This window comes from Megascapheus bottae, chromosome X (genome assembly GCF_031878675.1).
Source record: "Megascapheus bottae isolate mThoBot1 chromosome X, mThoBot2.hap1, whole genome shotgun sequence".
Taxonomy (NCBI): Eukaryota; Metazoa; Chordata; class Mammalia; order Rodentia; family Geomyidae; genus Megascapheus; species Megascapheus bottae.
This window is the reverse complement of record NC_143547.1, coordinates 34,389,160-34,415,229: the sequence shown is the minus strand read 5'-3', so window position 1 is coordinate 34,415,229 and position 26,070 is coordinate 34,389,160. Positions and strand designations below refer to the sequence as shown.

The 26,070-nt window shown below is 39.3% G+C and overlaps 1 protein-coding gene across 2 annotated transcripts in view; it reads right to left on the bottom strand.

Moving 5' to 3' along the window:
- Positions 1 to 26,070, bottom strand: part of Klf8 (KLF transcription factor 8) — a 197,221-nt gene that overhangs the window by 157,670 nt on the left and 13,481 nt on the right. The window contains exon 1 of one of the 2 annotated variants that reach the window (XM_090327260.1): positions 20,563 to 20,721. The exons of the other annotated variant lie outside the window; for it this stretch is intronic. The gene's annotated coding sequence lies outside the window, so the exon portion shown is untranslated. Of the gene's footprint in view, positions 1 to 20,562; positions 20,722 to 26,070 lie in introns of those variants that run through there. 2 annotated transcript variants of the gene reach the window in all.

Genomic DNA, 26,070 nt, shown 5'->3' with positions numbered 1-26,070 from the left:
ACTATCAGAACTCCAGTTCTACAGCAAGGAAAACGTGAGTTGATGCTCTATGATTTTTTAGAAGCATTTGCTCTAAAAACGTCTTTATAATTAGAATTTGCTGTTCATTAGTTACTTACTTTACTTATACATATACACATACAGAAACATGTGGTTTGGAAAAGGGAATGCTGGATAAGAGAGTTTATTAGACTTATTTTAAAGGACCATAGCCTGAAAAGACAAAACTGCCCTCTATTCCCAAGATACTTCCCTGGCATTCATTTTGGCTCCTAATTCTCTCCCTTTACCTCAAACAAAATCCTGTGGATTCTTCTTTCACAAGGTGTCTTACATTACTGTTATTCTCTCTACTTGTTTATATCCTTAGAGCTTATTTCAACAACCTCTTAACTGTTTTCCCTGAAGCTATCCTCCACTGCCTCCATTTCTGTCTATATTTTGCTATGGTTTTAGCTTGTTTGAACCCACTTGCTCTAGTAGAAAAATGAAAGAAACTCAACTGGAAAATTCTAGAGCTAGAAGAGACCTAAATATTGAGAAAGGAAAAGATGTTTTCAATTCTGTGCCTTCAAACTTTCAATGACCTAAGAGAAATTGCACAGGCAGTTCACAGAATAAGAAAAAAAATGGCCAATCAACACATAAAAACATGTTTCACCTCACTCGTTAGAAAAGGAATTCCAATCTAAACAATAATGAGACGTCAAAATATAAATTCTCACACAGTGCTCATTAGTATAAAAAATACACACAGCCATATTGGGGAATAATTCAGGATGAAAATACCCTGACTCAGTGAGGCATCAAATACACTCTTGGCTACATACGCTGAGTAGTGTGTGTGTGTGTGTGTGTGTGTGTGTGTGTGTGTGTGTGTGTGTGTGTGTGTGTGTGTGTGTGTGTTGGTCCTGGGGCTTGAACTCAGGGCCAAAACACTGCCCCTTAGCTTTTTCCACTCAAAGTTAGCACTCTACCACTTGATATGTATGTGGTACTGAGGAATCAAATCCAAGTCTTTGTGCATGCTAGGCAAGCACTCTACCACTAGGCCAACCTCTCAGCCTTTAGGTAGCTCCTCTTAATCCTAGCCCAAGGTTTGAAATCCTTCAAGGGAACGATGATGCTCAAAATGCAGCAATTATTTTCAATATAAATGTAGGCAGACACTAGAATTTTATTAGCAGCTATTAGACTGTACTAACAGATTTTCCAGGTATTTGTACAGTATATTAGCTGTTTTAGACATCTAAAAATATTGTTTATATTCATCAGTATATAAACAAAAATTTTTGTGACTTCCAGGACTTGAACTCAGGGCCTGAGCACTGTCTTTGACACTTTTTGCTCAAGGGTAGCACTCTGCAAGCTGAGAGACAGCGCCACTTCCGGCTTTCTCTGTGTGTGTAGTACTGAGGAATTGAACCCAGGAGTTTGTGCATTGGCTACAATCCTGTCCTTCATAAGTATTTTTTAAAGAATTTATTAACATTGATTTTTACATTGTATTTTAAATGAAAGGTTTAACAAACGAGTGTTCAAGAAGGGAATCTCTATTTAGAATCACTGGGCTTAGTATTTAGAACTTAATCAAAATCCTTCATCAGTATTTTTAAGTTACAGCAGATACTATATGCATGGACATACCATGTTATTCAATAACATTAAAAAGAATTATATATTTTTCATCACATATTTAAAAATAATTTGGCCAGTTTATTTCCATAAAAATCGGATTCTTTTGTAATCAGCATTCTACCCATTTAAGAACATTTTTTTCTGAGAACAGTTTCAGAAACTTCCAAAATAATATATGACACAAAAGCATTACGAACCTCTGTTGCATGGCTGGAGGCACAGCTTAAGCAGTAAAGTCTTTTCCTAGCAAGCAAAAAGATATGACTTCAGCTGGGCACTGGTGGCTCACTCCTGTAATGCTAGCTACTCAGGAGGCTGAGATCTGAAGATCACACTTCAAAGTCAGCCCAGGCACGAAAGTCCTGGAGACTTTTATCTCCAATTAACCACCAGAAAACCGGAAGTGGTGCTGTGGCTCAATGTGGTAGAGTGCTAGCCTCAAGGACAGTGTCCAGGCCCAGAGTTCAAGCCCTAAGACCACCACCACCAAAAATAGCAAAAAGCTGTGGCTTCAAAATATGGTATGATCATCATAAAAACAAACAACACTGCTTTTACATATCTGTCATTACAGCTACAAAAGGTGTGTAAATGGGAGGATTGTAATTTAGCTTGGGCACAAAACCCAAGACTATTTTAAAAATTAAATAAAGCTTAATGGCATTCGCAGGGAAGTGGATGAATCTAGAGCGAATCATGTTGAGTGAGACAAGTCAAGACCTAAGGAACAAAAGGCGCATGGTATCCTTAATATGCGGCTATTAAATCCAAAGTGTACAAGAGCGAGGACTCAATAACTGCATACCCAAAGCTATGGACATGGTAATGGAAATATAAACATAACTATATAGAAATAAAAACCTATGACTCTATAGACATAATGTTTTATTTCATAAATTAATATGTTTCTATGACATACAAACCCTTAGCCTAATTTTGACTAAGTTCTAAATACTGAGTCCCAGTGATTGTAATTAGATTCCCTCCTTGAACACTTGTTTGTTAAACTTGTCATTTAAAATATGATGTAAACATAAGCCATATAATAAATGATTGTTGTTCTAAGGAACTATGTTATCTCTCATCACTTTTGCTGTCCCTTGGTTATCTCATATTGTTACACTATCTCACTTTGTTACCTGATATATCGGATATATTTGTATTTGGTTATTTGAAATTGGATAGGGAACGGGGGAAAACAAGATGAGGGGAGGGGGCGGGGGGAGGGAAATGGGGACCAAGACATGTGAAAGGGTATCAATGTATGGGATTTAATGCACCATCTATCTGGCAAATATCATGTAACCCTTCTATTAATTACAATAAAAAATATATGAAAAAAAATTTAAAAAATAAAAAACATAAAAACTAGAAAAAAAATTAAATAAAGCAGAGAAGGTTGGATGTGATCCTAGTGTTGGATCACTTGCCTAGCAAGTGCAAATCCCTAGTACAATGACAACAAAAAAAACCTACAAATGTGCAACAAATAAACAAATACTCAACCTAACTCTTCATTATGGACATGTAAATCAAAATCACACAGTAAATGACACCTCACTTATTTTTAATATTTTTTTGCAAGTCCTGGATCCTTTAGTTTTTTTGTTCAACGCTAGTACTATACCACTTGAGCCACAGCTCCACTTTCAGCTAACTGATGATGAGACACACAGACTTTTTTCCCAGGCTGGATTCAAACCACATTCCTCAGATCGCAGATCTCTTGAGTAGCTAAGATTACAGACATGAGCCATTGGCACCTGTCATTAATTTATTGTTTATTATCATGAATCAGTTGTACACAGAGGTTTCATTGCAACATGTTAGTTCATGAGTACGATGTGCCTTGCTCAATGTCATCCCTTCACTCAACGAAGTTGAGTGAAGTTGAGTAAATGCCTAAGGCCTTGAGGTAAAGCCCTAGTACTAAAAAAAAGGTAAAAAACATGTTTTGGTGAGGTAAGCCAAGCTCAGGTAGACAAACATATTTTCTCTCATATGCAGAAGCTCCATCTAAAATACACCGGGACATGATAAAGTACATAGGACTTAGGCATTCACACGCAGTGAAACCAAAGGAGGAACACTAAGACACAATGCCTTTGTGTGTCTAATCACACAAAGTATTTATCAAAATGAACACCAGGAAATAGAAAAAAGAGGGGTTTTTTTCCTGTTTTTGTTTTCTTTTCCATCTGTCCTGTTTGTTCACTTATCTGTCTTTGGGAGTGTAAGAGGATGTGCAGACAAAAGGGTAAACATAGCTGGGTGGAGGTGGCTCACAACTGCAATCCTAGCTACTCAGGAGGCTAAGATCTGAGGATCTGGGTTCAAAGCCCAAAACACTAAAGTCCTTGAGACTCTTCTCTCCAATTAATCTCAAGAAAATGGGATGTGGTGCCTGTGGCTCAAGGGGTAGAGCGGTAGGTAGCCTTGAGCTGAAGAGCTCAAGGATAATGCCCAACCCTGATGTGTATCACCTTTATAATAACAATTGTCATTTTCAATTAAAAAGATACGATTTATATGTTCATTGTAGGTCAACAAGAAATAAAAGTAAAAAGCAATCTTTTCCTCAAGGAAGAGAGACACATAACTGATAAGTTAGAACACAATGCAATCTTCATACTACAATGGGTAGGATGAATTCTATCCACAGCCTGTTTTTATATTACCTGAAAGCTAATGAATGAGTGTGTGTGTGTGTGTGTGTGTGTGTGTGTGTGTACTCCTTTGTAGAAACACTTTCCAGTTCACATTAAACTATGTATTCAATCATTTTGGATTTATTTTGTTTATGATTGGTCTCCTCCTTCCCACTAAACTGTATGATCAATCCGAAAAAAGATCAAATGACTCGGTCACTGAAGTCTCTGAGGACACAGTGGTAGTACATATGTGTTGAAGGAAGACTTGAACATTGTCCATCAGAACACCTTTTTGGATAATATTCATTAATGTCAACTTTTCTGTTCATATATATTGTTTGTATAAATGAGCAACACAGAAAAGGTTTTTTTAAATCATCAAATGCTTAAATCATCTATTCTTCTATCATACCACCAAATCGTATATTTTAAGAATTTTATCTACCCTGGGAGCTTGGAATGTGGCCCAATGGTAGAGCCTATCTTGCCTATCATGCATGAAACCCTAAGTTTGATTCCTCAGTACCACAGAAAGAGAAAAGGCTAGAGGTGGCACTGTGGCTCAAGTGGTAGTCTTGAGCAAAAGAGGGTGGGGGATGGGAGTTTGGTCTAGTGGCAGAGCGCTTGCCTAGCATGCACGAAGACCTGGGTTCGATTCCTTGGTACTACATAAACCAAGAAAGCCAGAAGTGATGCGGTAGTTTAAGTGGTAGAGCTCTAGCCTTGAGAAAGTCCAAGGACACTGCTCAAACTCTGAGTTCAAGCCCCAGCTTCCTCTACCCCACCTGAGGTGTGTGCCCTACCACCTGGAAAATGTCTCCTGCACAACACTTTTTCAGATTCCCATGCAAGAGTAAAATCAGGTGACTTTCTACATGTTTATTTCCATTGACAGAATGCCCTCCAGTTACATCCATGTTGCCATATTACTCTTTTTATGCCAAATAATATTCCATTGCATATATGTTCCACATTAGATATATCCATTCAGGACATTTAGGTTGTTTTCATGTCTTGTCTATTGTGAATTTGCACACCCATGTTTATTAGAGTCCTGTTCACATAGTACTAATAGTACTGTTTCATATACTTTTAAGCAAGCCTATTGCTTATCTCATATTCAAAATTCCCTCTATCCATGTATGTTCAGCAGAAAGAAAAGCAATCTTTTCTCATCTTGTTCTCCTACCTTTGTTATATAGAATTGGAACAGAAAGGATTAAGACTATAGCTCTGTTGGGCATGGTAGCTCACAACTGTAATCCTAGCTACTCAGGAGGCTGAGATCTGAGGATAGTGGTTCAAAGTCAGCCTGGGCACTAAAGTCCCTGAGACTCTTATCTCCAATTAATCTCTAGCAAAGAGGACGTGGGGCTGTGCCTCCAGGGTTAGGGTGGTAGCCTTGAGCTGAAGAGCTCAGGGACAATGCCCAGGCCCAGGGGTAAAGTATTAGCCTTGACCTGAAGAGCTCAGGGATAGTGCTCAGGGCCAGTGTTCGAGCCCCATGACTGACAAGGAAGGAAGGAAGGAAGGAAGGAAGGAAGGAAGGAAGGAAGGAAGGAAGGAAGGAAGGAAGGAAAGAAGATATAGCTCAAGTCTGGCGTGGTGACTCATGCCTGTAATCCTAGCTACTCAGGAGGCTGAGATCTGAGGGTCACAGTTCAAAGCCAACCCAGGCACCAGACAATGTGAGCCGGTTATCTCCAATTAGTCACTTGAAAATGTAAGTGGGGCTGTGGCTAGCCTTGAGCTGAAGAGCTCAAGAACAACACCTAGGCCCAGGTGTTGGGTGATAGCCTCGAGCTGAAGAGCTCAAGGATAGCACCCAGGCCCAGAGTTCATGCTCCACAACTGACAAAAAGAATATAGCTCAAGCTATATTCAAGCGGAGCATCGGTGGCTCACATCTGCAATCCTAGCTACTCAGGAGGCTGAGATCTGAGGATTGCAGTTGAAAGCCAACAGGAAAGTCCAAGAGACCCTTATCTCCAATTTACCACCCAAAACAAAATACGGAAGTGGTTCTCTGGCCAAGTAGTAGAGTGCTAGCCTGAGGAAAAAGTTCAGCAACAATACCCAGATCCTAAGGTCAAGCCCTATGACCACCAGCTAAAGTATATAGCTCAATAGTAGAACACATTCTTAGCATGCAAGAAGCACTGGTTTCAATACCCAGAACAAAATAAAGAGGAGAATATTCATTCCCCAAAGCCAATAAAAGAAGCCTAGCACCAGAGGTTTATAACACATAACAATGGCTACTCTAGAGAAGGAATACAGTTCAGGGCCATACAAGGCAAAAAGTACAAAGGACCAAATTGTAAACAGGTGCAGTGAAATACACCTGTCATCCCAGTTACATGGGAAGAGGAGACCTGGAGGATCACAGTTCAAGGCTACCCATGGAAAAGAAGTTAAAGAAACTTCATCTCAATAGAAAAAAAATACTAGGTGTAATGGTATATGATCATTATCACAGCTGTGGCCAGAAATGTAAATAGGAGGACTGTGGTCATGAGGGGATGGTCAAGTGAGACCCTATCTCAAAAGTAAGCAGAGTAAAAAGGGCTGGAGAAGTTGAGAGATAAAATATTTGTCTAGCAAGAGCAAAGTCCTGAGTTTCAACCCCAGTAGCAGTTTTTAAAAAATAAGTTGCTGGGCCAGGAGTATAGCCCAGTGGTAGAGTGCTTGCCCAGCATGACGGAAGCCCTGGGTTCAATTCCTCCGTACCATATACATAGAAAAAGCCAGAAATGGTGCTGTGGCTCAAGTGGTAGAGTTATAGCCTTGAGAAAGCCCAAGGACAGCATTCAGGCCCTGAGTTCAAGCTTTAGGACTGGCAAAAAAAGTGAAAAAATTGAAAAACGAATCTATTTATCATACCAAGAAAAATAATATAGAGAAGAATAAAGGTAAAGGAGGTAAAGAATATGTACACTAAAAGGTATAAAACATTGCTGAGGTAGCCCAGAGTTTGGCCTAGTGGTAGAGTGCCTAGAATGCATGAAGACCCAGGTTCGATTCCTTGATACCACATATATGGAAAAAAAGCTGGAAGTCGTGCTGTGGATCAAGTGGTAGAGTTGTAGCCTTGTGAAAGCCCAAGGACAGTGCTCAGGCCTTGAGTTCAAGCCCCATGACCGGCAAAAATAGAAAATAGAGCCAAAGAAAGAAAGAAAGAAAGAAAGAAAGAAAGAAAGAAAGAAAGAAAGAAAGAAAGAAAGAAAGAATTGTAGATGCCTCAAACTGCCTAATTTCAAAATATAATGGCTTACAGAAATGAAAACACCATGATCCCAGCATAGACAAATATATAAACAAAATAGACAAATATACAAACAAAATAGAATGGAGAGAACAGGACCAGGAGTTTGGCCTAGTGGTAGAGTGCTTGCCTAGAATACATGAAAACCTGGTTCGATTCCTCAGTACCACCTACACAGAAAAAGCTGGAAGTGGTGCTGTGGATCAAGTGGTAGAGTTCTAGCCTTGTGAAAGCCCAAGGACAGTGCTCAGACCTTGAGTTCAAGCCCCAGGACTGACAAAAGAAAAGCAATAAAGAGCACAGATATTGAGTGCTGCATATATGCTTAAATTACCTTTAAGTGGCTCACACCTGTAATCCTAGCTATTCAGGAGGCTGAGATCTGTGGATCAAGGTTCAAATCCAGCCCAGGCACAAAAGGACCTGATACTCTTATCTTCAATTAACCTCCAGAAAAGGGAAGTGTGGCTTGGCTAAAGGGTAGGGTGGTAGCCTTGAGCTGAAGAGCTCAGGGACAGCACCCAGGCCTAGTTCAAGCCCCATGACCCACAAAAAATTACCTTTAAATGACAAGATCATCAAAGAGGAAAGGAAGTACAGTCTCTTCAACTACTACTACTAGAAAAAAACTCATATCCATATGTAGAATATTGAAAGTGGACCTTTATCATAAACCATATATAAAAACTAACTCATCAGTGATATTCACAAGGTACTATGTTGGAAATAACATTAGGGAGTGGGGGCAGGGAAAATGGGAGAAAAACATGGAAAGGGGTAACAATGTTCACGAAGTTATGCACTTACTGCCTTACAAATGTAACTGTAACTCCTCTATATAACACACCCTGACAATAAAATAAAATTTAAAATTAACTCATGTTAGGCACTAGTGGCTCACTCCTAAAAATCCTAGCAACTCAGGAGGCTGAGATAGGAAGATCACGGTTTGAAGCCATCCCAGGCAGGAAAGTCTGGAGAGTCATATGTCCAATTATCCACCAGAAAATCAGAAGTGGTGCTGTGGCAAAGTGATAGAGTACCAGTTTTGAGCAAAAAAAAAGCTCAGGAACAGTGCCCAGAGCCTGAGTTCAAGCCCCACAACAGAAATTGTGGGGGGGGGGAGGGTACGGAGAGAGGGAGGTTCGTATTTGAGGATCATGGCTTGAAGTTAGTCAGGGTAGGAAAGTCCATGAGAATCTTAACTCCTCCAATTAACAAGCGAAGAGCTGAAATTTGAAGTGTGGCTCAAGTGGTAGAGCATCGGCCTTGAGAAAAAAAGTCAAGTGAGTTAAAGGCCCTAAACTCCAGCCCTGGTTAAAAAAAAAACCACCCACAAAGTATTGTAATCCAATAATTCTTAAACAAAATATCAAATACAAATGTAAGGACAACACTTGAATAGATGTTATTCCAAATATGATATATGAACAACTAATAAACATAATAAAATGCTCAAAACACAGAGGGAAACATAAATCAAAACCACAACGATCCATATCTCTTTGTGTGGTATCAACTATAATGCTTCCTCTTTTCTGCTGAGGATCAGACCCAGGACCTTGCACATGGCTTGGCAAGCAAGCACTCTGTCATTAACCTACATCCCATGTCCTTTCTCAGAGCCTGAGGACAATCCTTGGACTTTCTCAAGGCTAGAGCTCTACCACTTGAGCCTCAGCATCACTTCCGGCCTTTTTCTATGTATGTGGTACCAAGGAATCAAACCCGGGTCTTCGTGCATGCTAGGCAAGAACTCTACCACTAGGCCAAACTCCTGGCCTCTGTCCCTGAGGTTTTTTGCTCAAGGGCAGCACCTCCACAACCTAAGTCACAGCTCTACTTCCAGCTTTTTTTTGCCAGTCCTGGGGCTTGAATTCAGGGCCTGGGCACTATAGCCTTGGATACATTTTCCTCAAGGCTAGCACCCTGCCACTTGCGCCACAGCACCACTTTCTGCAATTTTTTTTTATGTACGTGGTACTGAGGAATTGAACCCAGGGCTTCGTTCATGTTAGGCGAGCACTCAACCACTAGGCTACGCTCCGGGCCCCTACTTCCAGCTTTTTGGAGATAAACCTCTCACAGACTTTCTTGCCTGGGCTAGATTCTACTCTGCTTCTCAAATGGCAGCCATCTGATTAGCTAAGGCACCTGACACCTTCCCTTTTCATTGGTTTACTTACAGATATTGTATATCTTTCTTTTAAATAACTTTCAGTGTCATTTATATTTTCTACAGTTTTTTCTACACTATTTTGTTTATATTTTTATTTCCTTCCCTCTGTAAGTTTAGTTTACTTTATTCTCACTTTTCTACTTCCTTAAGGTGAAACATTAGGTTGCTTATTTGAGATTTTTTTTTATGCTGTAGGAAGTTTATTGTTGTAAACTTTTCTCAGCACTGCTTTTAGTGCATCTCATTTTAGTGCATCTCATTTTCATTTGGACAAAGACACTTTTTAATTTACCCTTTAAATTTCTTCTTTGGCCCATTAGTTGTTAAGGAGCACATAACAATTTCTACATTCTTTGTGGATTATCTAAGTTCCCTTCTGTTAATGATTTCTAGTTACGTGGTATGAGTGGTAAAAAGGGGACTGGGAGTGTAGTCTAGTAGCAGAGTGATGACTAACCCTGGGTTCAGGTCCTTGGTACCACATACACAGAAAAAGCTAGAAGTGGTACTGTGGCTCAAGTGGCAGAGCACTGGCCTTGAGAAAGCCAAAGGACAGTGCCCAGGCCATGAGTTTAAGCTTGGTCCTAAGTTCGAGCACCAGGAATGGCAAAAAAAAAAAGTTAACAAAAGTCTATGTGATACAATTTCAATCCTCCTGAATTTTTTGTGACTTTGTTCTATGGCCTAATATATGATTTATCCTGGAGAATGTTCCATGAACAATGAGAAGCATGTGCATTTAATTGGTATTAGAATATTCTGTAAATATGTACTACACTCATTTGGTCTACAGAATAGTTTAAGACCAATGTTTCAGTTTATATCTTAATTCATATCTATTAAATTTATCTTGTATATTTAGGAACCCTGATAAGTGGATATACTCTTACAGTTTGAAATCTTTTTGAATAATTGACCCTCTATTATTGGATACTGACTTAGCTTTTCTCTTTTTAATATTTTATCTGATATAAAGATAGTTACTGTTACTTTGGGGGGATTTCCATTTGCAAGAATACATTTTTTTCAGCTGGGCACAGTGGCTCACACCTGTAATCCTAGCTACTCAGGAGGCTGAGATCTAAGGATTGTGGTTCAAAGCCAGCCGGGGCACTAAAATGTCAGTGAGACTCTTATCTCCAATTAATCATCAGAAAATTGGAAGCGGCACTGTGGCTCAAGGAGTAGGGCAGTAGCCCTGAGCTGAAGAGCTCAGGAACAGCACCCAGGCCCAGAGTTCAATTCCCACAACTAAAAAAAATAGATATTTTTCCAACCTTTGACTTCCAAACTACAGGGTACCTAAAGGTACTTAAGGGTCAGGTGAATCTGTTGAACACAGACTATTTGGGAGCCCTGTTTATGAATCCATTGAGTAACTATGAAGCCTTTTTTTGGATAATTTAGTCAACATGTATTCAAATATTGGTAAGTAACAAGTTCCTACTTCCATTTTACCAATTGTTTTCTGGTTTATATATTTGATACTTTCTTCCTCTCTTTTGTGAGTTAATGATTTTCTGTACTGGTATCCATTAAACATAAAGTAAAGAGACTAGAATAAACTACAATATGCCAATAAATTACATAACTTACAGATTTTTCACAACTAAAGTAGTGGTTCATTTAAAAAAAACTAATGGCTGGAATGGAATTTTACACAGCCAATTAAAAGAATAATATTATGTCATTTGCAGAGAAATGGATGATCTAGAACAAATCATGTTCAGTGATATAAACTAAGCTCAGAGAGAGACATGGCCCATGTTTTCTCTCATATGCAGAGCTAGATCTCAAATATATTGGGAAATAATAAATTGTACAAGTCTCCAGGCATCCATACACAGTGAGACCAAAAGGGGATACCCTTATGCCTATGCGCATCTGGTCACACAAAATAGTATCTATTGAAATGAACTTCAGGAAATGGAAACAAGAGGTTTTTTTTCTTTAAAAAAATACAACAATGAATAAATTCCTAGATATGTACAAGCTACCAACAATGAATCAGGAAGAAAGAGAAAATCTCACCAGACAATTCATGAATAAAGAGATTACATTGATAATATAAAGTTACTATCAAAGTAAAGGTCAGGAAATGCTGAGCTCAGTGCAGAATTCTACTAAACATTTCAAGAGAAATTAATATCTATTTTTTAGAAACACCTATAAAATGGAGGATTGGGGAATATTTTTACACTCATTTTATGAGTTCTGATAACAAAACCAGACAAATACATGACAATCTGCCTGATCAACAAAATACTAGCACAGCAAATTTAACAGCATAGGAAAAAGATCATTCACCCTGATCAAATGGGATATATCTTATGGTTTCCAGGACTGTTCGTTGTAGGCAAATAACTAAACATGATACATGATGTTCATAGAATGAAGGACAAAAACTGTATGATCATCACATACATGCATGGATCATATGGTAGAGTTTCAGCTTTGTCAGAATAAGGCCTGAATTCAAAATCCAGTATTGCCAAAAAGAAGAAAAACAAATGAATAAGCCATTTTACAGAAAAAAATTTTTTTCAGTGGCTTATCACATATGAAAGTGTGGACAACATTTTAGGAAGAAAATGTAATCAAAGTCATGAATTACATTTTCACACTCTCAAGACTAAACAACTAGTTAATTAATAAGCCTGAAGTATACTAATTAAGAACAACAGAAGACATGGAGGAAGGATGTATAATATGCAATGTATAATATATAAAAAGCAATATATAAGATATAAGCAATATATAATATAAAGAATGTAGTCTATTATACAATATGCATTATATAATATATAAACTGTGTGTAAATATAATATAGATAATATATGTGCACTATGTTTTATATATATCATACTGGCAATATTTATTACTTGTGACTACAGTGGGGAATAGAGGGGGTTATTGTATAATTTGAAACATATACTCTAGAGAATCATTCCTGATAAACTTGAAAATGTCAGGCTGGGAGTTTGGCCTAGTGATAGAGTGCTTGCCTAGCATGCATGAAGACCCGGGTTTGATTCCTCAGTACCACATACATAGAAAGTGGTACTGTGGCTCAAGTGGTAGAGCTCTAGCCTTGAGAAAGCCCAAGGACAGTGCTCAGGCCTTGAGCTCAAGCTCCAGAACTGTCAAAAATAAAATTAAAAAAAACCTTGAAAATCTCTACTTAACTCATTATAACAAGTCTGTTTTTAGATATCTACCCTAGAGAAATTCTCACAAGTGTGCACAAGGGAAAGAAAGGTACAAGAGGATCATATATATATACATATATATATTATTCATAAAAGGAGAAAAAAGTAGAGTTTTAGACTTTGTGTGGTCTTGCTGGGGAGTTTCCCTGAGCACATGGTGAGTAGAAGCAGGGATTGCTAAACATCCTACAATACTCAGGACAATCCTCTGCAGGGAAAAATAAAATATCATCTACTTTGAAAATCAATGCTGCAACTCTGGGTTATCACAGAGTATACATTTTTTAACCTGAGAAAGTACTTCCCGAAGATCATAATGACTCTTCCTCAACATTTATTATTTCTTGCCAGTCCTGGGCCTCGAACTCAGGGCCTGAGCACTATCCTTCATCTTTCTCAAGGCTAGAGCTCCTACCACTTGAGCCACAGCACCACTCCCAGCCTTTTCTGTGTATGTGGTACCGAGGAATGGAACCCAGGGCTTCACACATGCTAGGCAAGCACTCTACCACTAGGCCACACTCCTGGTCTATCTTCCTGGTCATTTATATATTCAAGGACAGTTAAGTAGAGCTCATAATCTGCATTCAAATTCCATCCTATTTATATTAATGCCTGCTTTGTGAATCAATTTAATGTTAACATTTGCTTTGGCACACCTATATTCCTATAAGCTTCTTAAATTTTTTAACTGTATTTCTTGTCTTTTCTTTTTTGTTACTGAGGATCAAACCGAAAACATTGCACTTGCTAGGTAAGTGCTTTGCCACTGAGCTACATCCCAGCCCTGAGTTTCTTTCTGTACTGCAATGTTTTTTCCACTTCCTGAAATTCACACTTTTCTTAAGTTTGTTCTTCTATATGTCTTAGAATTTGAGTTAGCTTTAAGAGCCTCAAGTAAACTTCACTAGTCTTTGGTTATTAAATCACAGAAAAGAAATCAAATGGAAGACAGGTGTGGTGGCTCACGTCTGTAATCCTAGCTACTCAGGAGGCTGAGATCTGAGGATTTCAGTTAAAAGCCAACCCCAGGCACTACTGGGCCTGGGTGTTGTCCCTGAGCTCTTCAACTCAAGGCTACTGCCCTACCCTTGAGCTAAGCCCCACTTCCCATTTTCTAGAAGTTAATTGAAGGTAAGAGTCTCGGCTCCTTTTGTGCCCAGGCTGGCTCTGAACCTTGATCCTCAGATCTCAGCCTCCTGAGTAGCTAGGATTACAGGCGTGAGCCACCTCGTGCCCCCCCCCCGCCCCACTCCTCGTGGCATGGCAGTGAGACTCTTATTTCCAATTAACCACCAGAAAACTAGAAGTGATGATTTGGCTCAGAGGTTAGGATGGTAGCCTTAAGCGACCAGGTCCAAGTCCCAAGATCAACAAAAGAGAAAAAAAAAAAGAAATCAAATGCAGTTGCTTAATTCTAAAGTATAATGAATACTTTTTTATTTGACAAAAGTGTATGTATTCAAGGTCAATTTTTAATAGACTTTTTGGCTACATTATATAGTAAACTAAGGGTATTTTTAACAAGTAGGATACAGTGTACTTTAGCTGTAAAACGTTTTACAGTGTTTAGCTATGACATGCAAAGGAAATTCTCAGCTTCTCAGTGATATGTAAATAAACTGCTAAGAGGATGAATGGCAAGTAGGATATTAAGTGTATGAGTAATAAGAAGGATAGGACTCATGAGCAGACTTGGGAGGGTCAATGGGTTTACAAAGACCGTCTTGGCTCCATTCCCTAGCATCTACTCCCTTCCTCTAAAGTTTCCTCTCCTTAATGGCCTCCACCTGTGTGCAAAAGATTTTATACAGCCTATAATATCTATCTATCTATCTATCTCTAAATAGTTGTACAAAGAAGTTTTAATTCAACAAGTCAGATTATAAGTGTAATGCATCCTGATCAATGTCATCCCTTCTATCATTCTCTAACATCTTTCCCACCCCTACTCATCCCCTCAAGCCATGTGATTCCGTTTTCACATATGTGCATTGACTTTATAACTGTATTCCCTACCTTCCCCTTTGCATTCACATCTCTCTCCCGACAAAAGATTTTTTTTCAGCTTCTTGGGATTATTAAACGGTTCCTTAATTGTTCAGAGGAGTTACACCATTGCAATCTTGCATTTGTTATACTTCAATTTGTGCATATATTCATATGGCCCTATATATGTTTTCATGTATGTTTGTAATTTAGATCTAACTTCCACATATGAAAGAAAACATATATTTTTTTCTCTGCTCCCGAATTACCGCACTTAATGTAATTTTTTTGCAGGTCCATCCATTTCCTTGCAAATGACATAATATTACATAATATTTTTTCTGACAGATGGTAAAATTTTATTGTATTATTCCATTGTATATATGTGTGTGTTTATCAGATTTTCTTGATCCATTTGCCCAAGGTAGCTGATCCTTATTTCTAACTGCTCATCCATATAGAGTTTGTGGTTTATCCAAACTCATCTATTCAGAAGCTATAGGAACTTCCTCTTGTGGAACTCACAGCCTAGTTGGTTGACTTTAGATCACTCCTTGACTTCACAGAAGACTCCTCTCCACCTTTTATGACCTTAACAACAATTCATCATGAAAGCTTAACTCATCTTTGAATCTCCTTGAGGTATATTTTCCAATCATTTTGTCCCATATCACTGGCCTGAAACCTGGAGTTTTAAGCATCAGCTGTTTATTCACTGCATGTTGGGCATTCCGCACTGCCTTGAGGAACTATTTTCTTATCAACCTCACCCATCCAACTGGACCATAAATATGTTTATAGCACAGCTTAAGCCATACTCATCCCTTACCCTAGTGCCTGGCATGGTGCCTGGCATGTAGTAAATGCAACAGATGGTACTGTTGTTGCTACTGAAGCTGCTGATTAAGATAGTATAATATGTAGGGAGGTATGTATAGGGAAAGACAAGTGCTACTGCTTTTCATGCATTTGTACCTATATATATATATATTGCTTTCTAACCAGTTAATAACAAACACTTATGCTCTTTTCAGAAACAGGCATTATCTTCTTTCTTGTTCATGTGTTTTCTTGTGCTAGTACTAGAACCAGGGTGTCGTCCCTTTAGTTTCCTTTTTCCCCCCTCCAGATTAGCATTCTATCACTTGAACCACACCTCTATTTCTGCTTTTTTTTAGTGATTCATTTATGATCAGAATCTCACAGACTTTCCTGCCTGGCATGGCACAGAACCAATCCTGAGACCTCTGCCTTCTGAGTAGCTAGAATTATTAGTGGCAACCAGCAGGCCCAGGTTTTATTTATATTAGAACTTCTGAAGTAGAAAAGTTATTATACTAGAACCACCAATCATCCACATATGAAAACAGAAAGCCTGAGTCACAAAGTCACCTGACAGTTTATGGAAAACTCTTTTCTCAAATATTACGTCAGATAAAATGTGAAAGCAGGGGCTGGGAATATGGCTAGTGGTAGAGTGCTTGCGTAGCATTCATGAAGCCCTGGATTCAATTCCTCAGTACTACATAAACAGAAAAAGCTGGAAGTGGTGCTGTGGCTCAAGTGGTGTGCTAGCCTTGAGCAAAAGAAGCTCAGAAGGCAGTTCCCAGGCCCTGAGTTCAAGACCCAGGACTGGCAAAAAAAATGTGAAAAGTAGATACCCTATAAAAGTAACTCTACCAGGGCTGGGAGTTTGGCCTAGGGATAGAGTGCCTGCCTAGCATGCACAAAGACCCAAGTTCGATTCCTCAGTACCACATACATAGAAAAAGCCAGAAATGGTGTGGTGGCTCAGGGTAGAACACTAGCCTTGAAGAAAGCCCAAGGACAGTGCTCAGGCCCTGAGCTCAAGCCCAGGACTGGCAAAAAAAAGTAACTCTACCTATCTCTGCTTGGGGAAAACAGCATCCAACAGTAACAAACAAAAGTTTCAGCCCTCAGGAAGTTTACAGTCCAATTAGGAGTATTGGGGAGATTGACTACAAACAAAATACATATGTAATGTTCAGGCCATATTAAATACAATGGAGAAAAATAAAGCAGGCAAGGAAGACTTAAGAATGTTACAAGTGGGTGGGGATGACTTACTCTATATACACTTGTCACAGAGGGGCTTCTCTGATAAGTTAATATTTGAACAGAAATCTTAAGGAACAAAGGTAGTATGTCATGCTAATATTTGAGGGAAGAGTAAGAGTAGCAGCCAAAACAAAAACACAAATGTAAGTCAAGGCAAACACATAATTAGCATGACTATGGAATAATAAGTCAGTATGTGCTTTATCAGATTGATGTGTAATTCCATCTTCACATTACACATGGGTATTCTATGGCACACACATACAAATTACACACACATGCATATCCAAATATTATAGGTTGAAAAGTCTTGACACCTGACATCTGTAAATGATCAACAGATTTCTGTATTTGTGTGGGGGGGGGTGTATGTGTATGTGTTTGCTTGCACTGGAGCTTGAACTTAGGGCTTAGACACTGTACCTTAGTGGCATTCTACCACTTGAGGACCACTTCTGGCTTTTTGGTAGCTACTGGGGATAAGAGTCTCATAGACTTTTCTGCCCAGGATGGCTTTGAGCTGCAATCTATGTGATCCTCCTGAGTAATTAGGATTATAAAGCATGAGCTATCAGTGTCACACCTGAGCAACAAATTTCTGGGTATTTTACACCAGAAGCAACATTACTATGAACCGAAATGAATAAATACAGAATGAAATGAAGTAAGAATGACTCCAAGGATAAATCATGAATTCAGAGTTTTGGCCAAAGATGTAAGCTCCTTAGGCAGAGAAGGCAGAACCAACTGCCTTGATTGGCTCAAAAGGCAAAGTCACCAGGTGCAGGGGACAGAGCATCATACCACAGGGGATTATTCTCAGGACTTGAAATGTAATAGAATGTTCCCTGCTGAGTTTCTGACTTCTTTAGGACCCATGATCCCTTTTATCCTTTTCATATGAAGAATTTTGGAATGAGACTATCTTGTGCCTGTTTGTCACTGTATTTTTAAAGCTGTTCATTTTTCTCCTATGTTTTACAAGTGTTCAGAAGGAAAAGAATTTTGACCCAGGATGGACTCTTGAGTCTCGACCATACATGAGGTACATGAATTCGAAGATAGGATTTAGGACTTAAGAAGAATTCATGCTGAACCATGAGAATGGCAAGAATTTTAGAGAGCCAGAGAACAGACTGTCAGAGGTCAAATTGTGTCCTCCAGAAAGATGCTTTGAGGTTCTTGTGATATGTGAAGGTCAGTAAATATGAATGTGACCTTATTAGGAAATGTTTTTGCAGATGTAATCAAAATGAGATCATTGGGTGGGCCTTAATTCAGTATGATTGGTATCCTTATAAAGAAGAGAAATACACCATGTACACACACACGCACGCACACACACATGCACAAGACAGTCATATCAAAACAGAGGTAGAAATCAGAATTACAATACCACAAGTCAAGAAATGTGTGAGACTACCAGAAGCTAGACAATACCAGGAAAGATCCTACGATGGAGATTTTGGTGGAATAATGGCCTTATCAAAATATTGTTACACTAATATTAGACTTCTAACTTCAGAACAATGAAACATATTGTATGGTCACTAATGTAGATGTTAAGAATCTATTTAGGGTCTGACCTAGACCTAACTCAATGTGCACTATAAGCAGAACTGTAGACAATTTATATGTTCTCGAGTTTGAGCAATACAGACCCAGGTGAAGGAAAGGCTAGCTTAGAGCACATAAACAATTCCTTTATATTTTTTGTGGTGAAAGCCAAGACTCAATCTCTGTATGTGATGTTTGCTTTCATTCATTGCCTCATACTCTATGAATGGAGCCACACCTCCAATCTTGCCAAGTAAACAATTTCATTAGTAAATTAGAAGGTAGAATTCAGGTACAGGTATAAATGGAGCTGGATACAATATTTGTGTACTTTGTTACCACAGAAGCAGGAAATTAATATACCAAGTATTCAACTATACAAAGATACATCTTTATGAGTCGGTATATATGAGGATGGTAATTTCTGGATGAGTACCTATGTATTTCTACTTATGCATGTGTGTACATAAATGTGGTATATATACCCATAGATTATATATAGCATATACATATTTATGTATAATCCTCTTTTTTACATTTTTATTTTTACATAATTGACCAGAAACATGTAAATAATACCTAATCTGTCAAGAAGTTTATATTAGGAGCCAGGCACGGTGACTCATGCCTGTAATCAACCCTAGTTACTCAGGAGGCTGAGATCTAAGGATCACAGTTCAAAGCCAACCCAGGCACTAAAAAGTCCATTTGACTCTTATCTCCAACTAATCACCAGAAAGCCAGAAGTGGCAGTGTGGCTCAAGGGGTAGATTGGTAGCCTTAAGCTGAGGAGCTCAGGGACAACGTCCAGGCCCAGAGTTCCAGCCCCATGACCAACAACAACAAAAAAAATTTGGGTGTAAGCCTTTTGGTTTTGTTGACCATGGGGCTTGACCTCTTGGCCTGGACATTTTTTTTTGTCAGTCATGGAGCTTGAACTCTGGGCCTGGGCGTTGTCCCTGAGCTCTTCAGCTCAAGGCTACCTCCCTACCCCTTGAGCAACACTGCCACTTCCTGTTTTCTAGTGGTTAATTGGAGATAAGAGTCTCACAGACTTTAGTGCCCAGGCTGGCTTTGAACCTTGATCCTCAGATCTCAGCCTCCCGAGTAGCTAGGGTTTTACAGGTGTGAGTCACTACACCTGGCTACCCCAAATCTTTTGATTTATTCATCATTCCTTCCTTCATTCATTCAATAAATGCTTTCTAAAATCCTTCTACCTATGTTCTAAGCACTGAGGCCTACTGGCACGAGCAATCCTCTCTATGTACTTAGGTATGTTTCATGGCTCTCCTTATTTCTTTGATTTTATTTCCATTCAGTGTAAGACAGTGAGATGATGAATGAGTAAACAATATGAAAATACTTATAAAAAGAGGCCTGTGACATTTGAATCTGTTACCTTGCTAGTTTAGGCGACTGAAAGTAGAATAATATGCAACTTTATAGCCAAAGCTCTGTTGTTCAGATTAGGGTTGAAATTCCAGAACTAAATGTTTGCTATGTGACTGTGAGAATGATTTTTTTAGCGAGCATCTCTGATTCTATATTCCCTTATTATTTGTAAGAATGAAAAGTATTTATTTCATAGAGTCATATTAAGTGAATTAAAAAAACAGTATTTACACATGGAAAAAAACTGTTCTGGGCACTTAGAGGCCAGCCCTGCTCTTCCCCTTAATATTCAAGAAGAAACTGTTTTGCTTGAGTACTTTTTCCACCAGATGAATGCACTGGATTCTTTTGGCCAGCACTAGCCTGCTTGGGTAACAGGGTTTGAAATACAAATTTGAGACGCCCAAGGTCATTCTCTGTTAAATCTACCCAGTGGTAACAATGCAATTCCCTGACTTTATTTTGAATCAAAACAGAACACATTTAACCCAGTATCTTAAATCCATATTTAAATATATATATATACATATATATATGTATATATATATACCCCCAGAGGAAACTTAAAGGAAATTAAAGGTACTATTATGCATTGCTCACATGGTTGCTATATATCCGTAGCACAGCTGCAAAGGAAGAACTCAATTGGGTAGATTCCAATGATGCTTCGGAGTCTTCTGCAAGTTCTCAAATGTCATGGAGCCGCAGGCTAGCAAATTATCTCAAGTAAACTCATCAACCTACTGGCACCTTGAATTGCAGGATCTGGCAAGAAATAGTTTGTCAAGTTTTCTCTGTGGAAATCTTTGCATTTCCCTACTTTCATCTAGCCAGTAAATTTGATCATTGTATTCTCCCTGCTTTGGGGAAAGAGGGACCTCAACTGCAGTCAGACACAGCTGGTATGTTTCAAACTCTGAAGTGAAAGCACATTTTCAACAACCAGGAACTTTATACATAACTATCTCAATCAGCCTCACTCTTCCTTTTGAATGAATCAATCTTTGAACACTGCAATATGTTATCTTAGAGCTCTTTAAAAGCATTTGTGTACTCATTTTGAGACTTTTTTCCTCCTTACAAAAATGATACAAAACAAAACCCATAAAACTATTCCAAGGAAACTTTAAAATAAACATAGTGATAATTCATCAAAGCAAAATTAGGTTTAGGTCAGTCACAAATAAACATCTTCTAGCTGACTCCCATAAGCTGAAGTAAAAAAGTAGAAAACAGCAATTCAGGCCAGGCGCCAGTGGCTCACAGTGTAATCCTAGCTATTTAGGAGGCTGATGAGGTCTGAGGATTATGGTTCAAAGACAGCCCAGGCAGGAAAATTTGTGAAAATCTTATCTCCAATTAACCATCCAATCAGAAGTGATAAGCTCAAGTGGTAGAGCACTGGCTTTGCGCAATCTGTACATATCTGGGACAGTGCCCAGGCCCTAAGTCGAAAGCCAACAATTCAACAACAAGAAATTGTTTCAAATAGTAATTGCAGAAGTTCAAGGTATACATAACAGCAGAAGCATAAGGAGTTGGGTTCAAGTCTCAATGCTACTACTAACTGATTTTTCTCTTGAGAAAACTATATTTTGAGGTTTCAATCACCTTATGTACAAAAAAAATTTTTTTTAAAGGATTAGCCAGGCCCTGTGGTTCATGCTAGCTACTCAGGAGGGTAAGATCTGAGGAACACAGTTCAAAGCCAGCCTGGGGACTAAAGTCTAATGTCAGTGAGACTCTTATCACCAATTAATCACTAGAAAACCAGGAGTGGCACTATGGCTCAAGAATAGGGCAGTAGCCGTGGGCTTAAGAGCCCAGGGACAATGCCCGGGTCCAGGGATAGTGCGGTAGTCTTGAGCTGTGAAGAGCTCCGGGACAGCACCCACGCCCAGAGTTCAAGCCCCACAATCGACTGAAAAAAAAAGACTGAATATGCTTTCATATTTGTTAGGCCTGTGTGGGGAACGTCACATTAGGAAAATGGGCCAGCCTGCCTGTCGCCTCTTTGGGAGATTTGGCTGTGGTTTGTGATGTAAAATAAGGCTACCTCAAACCCATGGATTGGCCCCACCGCCCTCTCTGACCGCACCTACCTCCCCTTGCCCTACCCCCCTTTATGCTGATAGACGCCTGCTTCTTACTTTAGCCCCTTGTACTTTCCCAGTAAACGAGTTCCTGCTAGAGACAGTCTCCCTGGCGAGTCTGTGTCTTCCCTGTGGAGAGGGAGGGCTGGGTGAAGGCGGCCAGTAGGCCCTAACCTTTCTCAGTCGGTCTTGTCTGTCTTGTCTTAGTCTGGGTGTGTTCTTCTTGTCACTCCTGCGGGTCAGGAGGCAAGAAGTGCTAAAAACCCAACAGGCCTGTACTGTAGTACAAAGTGGGTTCCATCCAGTAGCATTTGTTTCACTCAGAACATTAGAAATCAGAATGTCTTCAGATTCCACCCTAGAACTTTGGGCTCAATCTGCACTATAGTTCCATTTGCAGATAATTTGCATAAGCTATTGTCTGAACAATACTGACTGAGGTAAGGTAAAAGAGACATGTGGAAAATCAAATTAATTTCATTTACAAATAAGTAGGCCAAGGTTGGAAGGAAGATGGGATTTGAGAGCTTGAGGAAAGTCTTAGTTGTTACTATAGGGTTAGGTGAAAGGCCTTGATGTCCCCTTTAAGATTAGAAAGCTCATGGGGCCAAGAGTGTGGCCTAGTGTCTAGCATGTATGAAACTCTGAGTTCAATTCCTCAGTACGACATACACAGAAAAAGCCAGAAGTGGTGTTAGAAAGCTCAAGGACAGTGCCCAGGCCCTGAGTTCAAGCCCCAGGACTAGCTAAAAAAAATTAGGGCCTGGGGGCCGGGAGTTTGGCCTAGTGGTTAAAGTGCTTGCCTAGCATGCATGAAGACCCGGGTTCGATTCCTCGGTACCACATACATAGGAAAAAGCCGGAAGTGGTGCTGAGGCTCAAGTGGTAGAGCTCCAGCCTTGAGAAAGTCCAAGGACAGTGCTCAGGCCCTGAGCTCAAGCCCAGGACTGGAAAAAAAAATTAGGGCCTGGAGTTTGGCCTAGTGGTAGAGTGCTTGCCTAGCATGCACAAAGACCCGGGTTCGATTTCTCTGTACCACATGCATAGAAAAAAGCTGGAAGTGGTGCTGAGGTTCAAGTGGTAGGGCACTAGCCTTGAGAAACTCCAAACTCCAAGGACAGTACTCAGGCACTGAGCTCAAGGCCAGCACTGGCACAAAAAATTAAAAAATTAGAAAGGTCAGAAAAGTAAGAAGGGATGGGTCGAATGAAGGTGAGAATGTTGAAGGTGATGATGATGATCTACATGCATTGTATTCAAAAACTACTTTTGTTAGTGGCACCTCCTTTGTTCAACTGCTAACAGACATTTTTTTTAAGTTTTTAAAAAGATTAGAAAGCACAGTCAAGTGCCATTGGCAAATACCTATAATGTCAGGAGGCTAAGATCTGAGGATCATAGTTCAAAGCCAGCCGGAGCACACAACCCTGAGAAACTTTCATCAATGAACCAGCAAAATCCTGAAAGTGAAGGTATGGCTCAAGTGGAAGAATAGCATCCTTAGATGAAAAAGCCAAGCAAGAACATGAGGCCTTGAGTTCACGCCTCAGTACCAACACACACACACACACACACACACACACACACACACGAACACACAAACACACGAACAGACGCACGAACAGACGCACACACAGACGCACACACAGACGCACACACAGACGCACAAATCAGAAAGCATATGCTTTTGGTAGGCCCAATCCCCAATTCAAACATATTTTAAAGAAGAAAGTATAGAAGAGAGAGAATATACAATACTATTTACAGCCTGAACATTATATGGTAGGTACTTGTTAGTCTGTTTTCCTATGCTACAACAGAATAATACAAACTGGATAATTTATAAAGAAAAATGAATTTATTTTTTCATAGTTCTGGGTGCCGATAAGTCCAATATCAAGGTGCTGGTAATTGGCAAGGGATTTCTTGCATTACAATGTGGTAGAAGGACATAATATGAAAGAATACTCACAGAAAGAGGAAGAAATGGGGTGGAGAGTTTTGCCTGCTGGTAGAGTGCTCATCTGGCATGCACAAAGGCTGAGGTTCAATTCCTCAATACCATATACATAGAAAAAAACAGAAATGGTCCTGGGACTCAAGTGGTAGATCTCTAGCCTTGAGAAAGCCCAAGGACAGTGCTCAGGCCCTGAGTTCAAGCCTCAGGACTAGCAACAAAACAAAAGGAAAAAAGAGGAAGGAGTTAAATTTAGTTTCATAACAACTCATCAGGAGGATAATAGCCTTAATCCCGCTCTGATGGCAGAGCCCTCATGACCTGAACACCTCTTCAATATCCCACTTCACAATATCAGCACAGTGACAATTAAATTTCAAACTGAGTTGAGGAGGGAACATTCAAACCACACAAATACTTTTCTTATCTTCACAGTTGTAAATAATCTATTTCCACCATATTCACCCTCTGTCATCATAGGAGTGCTTTTGTGTGTTTTATAATCATTGTAACAATGTTATCAAAGTGGTATTCTCAAGAACTTAGCATAGTGCACATAGTAGTTGCTCACTAAATTTAACTGTTACTGACAACTATTTATAATAAATACTGCTTTTACCTGGCAAATGAAGGAGTGGGGGAAGGTGACAAATATACAAATTAGCAAATCATATGTGCTTTTTTAAAACTTAAACTGACTTCATCAAAAATAAAAATCAAGTTAACAAAAGTTTTCTCAGCTTTCAAAAGTCCCAACTGAAAGTCCTTTGTATCTCAGAGGTAGCTAATTTGGGACTCTTAGTTCACCTCATTTCACTTTGAAGTATGCAGAATGACCCTGGCAATAAGCAACTGTCATAAGGAGGAAGTCAGTCTATATACATATATATATATGTATGTATGTATATATGTATATATACATATATACGTATATACGTATACACACACACACACATATATATATATATATATATATATATATATATATATCCAGGTGTGGTGGTACACATCTGTAATCCTAGGAGAATCAAAAGTTTGAGTCTAGCCTGGGCAACATAGCAACATTCTGTCTCAATTTACCAAAAAAAAAAAAAAAAGTAAGACAAAATCCAGAGATAATAGATTGCTTTGGAAGAGATCTTTTTCAAGATCCTGAGGGAGAACAATTTTAAACAAGCTTCCTTGTTACTTGAATCGATAGGAGAGACTTCTCTCTCAACATCTAGAGCTAGTTAGCAATTGCTATCCAACAAACTCAGAAAAGACGTGTAAAGAAACTAGGTTGACAACAAATTCCGTCGAGTATCAACCGCAGTGCCAAAAAGGTATGTTAGAAAACACACACACACACACACACACACACACACACACACGCACGCACTAAAATCAAAAGCATCCATAACTTTGGCTGGAAAGTATAAACCCTGGAAAGCTCCTGAGAGTTTAAGAGGACTCACAAGAAGTAACATATGTAATTACATTTATGAATACAGGATCTGGCTGATTTTTCTAGTCCTGAGCACTTCTTCATCAGTTGGTCTCCTCTAGACGTGTATTTGTTATCCAGGGCTGTTACATTTAAGAACATACTCCCCTGGTCCCATGCACTAGTCTTTATGCCATTACAATGATTAATAAGATGATTTCAGCCACTGAAGAAAGCCATGTGGGTTTCAGAGTGCTAAAACAAAGTTGGAGAAAGGTGTTAAGGCAATTCTGGCCTCAAATTGCTTCGGGCAGTAATAGAAACAGATTCATCACAGGAAAAGGACTAAGCCTCTGGAGGCATATTGAACCCTGCATGCTCCCAAAATAGCAGAAATTAACTGCGAAAACAGATCAGACTGGCAAGATCTGCAGTGGTCTAAGAGACCTCCAAGTTGCAAAGTTGAAAGGGCCAAAATACTGTTAGGTACAGGCTATACAACCGCAAGTCTCTGCTCTGTCCATAAAGATCCCCTAATAACTCTTCTCTGACTAAAGGTGTTGTTCTCTAGCACAGCTGGCTTAGGCAGTAGTAGGCAGATGATTCAAGTCAGGCCTATCAAAGTGCAGTTA